Raw genomic sequence first — 1,118 nt, 5'->3', positions numbered from 1 at the left:
GAAGGAGGTGCCAATGTATTTACTGTGTCATATTTTAAGAATAATGCATACCTAGCTCAGTCCCCACAACTGTATAAGCAAATGTGCATTTGTGCCGACTTTGACAAGGTTTTCTGTATTGGACCAGGTAAGAGTTTGTCACTTAACAGTTTTTCTGAATTCATGAATTGTATAGTGTGCTTGGTGTTAGATATACATCTTAGCAGGCATTTTGAAAGCTCAAATTCATGTATCTGCTGGATATAAAAACAGTACACTAAATAGAAATGACAGTGTACTTAGGTAGATGTTTTTTAAAATGCCCAGTAGTTTTGTAAACATTTGAGCATCATTTGTATAAATGGAATCATAAATATTATCTATTCTAGTCTTGTTTTGCTTGGGGCAGTTGTTTTGGTTTTGATTTTTTTGAGCGAGGATCTCTCCTGTGTAGTTCAGACTTGCTTGAACTCACTAGATAGCCTAGGCTGAGTTCAAACTCACAGTGATCCTTCTGCCTCAGCCTCCCAGTTAATGAGATTACAGCCAAAGACTACCAGGCCCGGCACATTATCTGTTCTTGAAGAATGATAAAGAAAATTTTATCTTAAGTACATTTAGAAACAAAACTAGTTTGTATTTGGACTGTCCTTTCAACTTCCCACTGGTACTAAGAAACAGATGGTTGCACTCTTCCAGATACTATATCTTGCTTTTAAAGTGAAGTACAGTTATATAATTATGTAGTATACTTTTGTGAAGTTAATTATAAGAAAAAAGGTTTACTTAATTCTTTAAAACTTACCAAGTTGTTTTATGTATGTTTTGATAGTTTAATAAAAGTTAAATACTTGCTGATAGAAAAACTGGCAAGATCACTGTCTTCATCTTCTGAATTTATTAATTAGTTATTTGTTCACCACCTGGTTACACCAGGTACCAAGTACATAAAATGGTGTAGCCTAGTTACACAGGTACCATGTACATAAAAAATGAATTAACCAAACATCTCAAATGTTAATGCATACAAATCACGTGGGGGTCTTTTTGAAATACAGATTTTAGTTAGTAGATCTGGGGTGAAGCCTAAGATTGTACAGTTCTTATGAACATCCAGGTACACTTGATGCTGCTAATTT

At 34.2% G+C, this 1,118-nt stretch overlaps 1 protein-coding gene across 1 annotated transcript in view; it reads left to right on the top strand.

The window, feature by feature from the left end:
• The window catches only part of Dars (aspartyl-tRNA synthetase), a 122,494-nt gene that overhangs the window by 92,124 nt on the left and 29,252 nt on the right, over positions 1-1,118 (top strand). The gene's annotated exons all lie outside the window — the stretch shown is intronic.

The sequence above is a fragment of the Octodon degus genome, unplaced genomic scaffold (assembly GCF_000260255.1).
Source record: "Octodon degus isolate 3935 unplaced genomic scaffold, OctDeg1.0 scaffold00014, whole genome shotgun sequence".
Taxonomy (NCBI): Eukaryota; Metazoa; Chordata; class Mammalia; order Rodentia; family Octodontidae; genus Octodon; species Octodon degus.
This window is presented reverse-complemented; position numbering and strand designations above follow the sequence as displayed.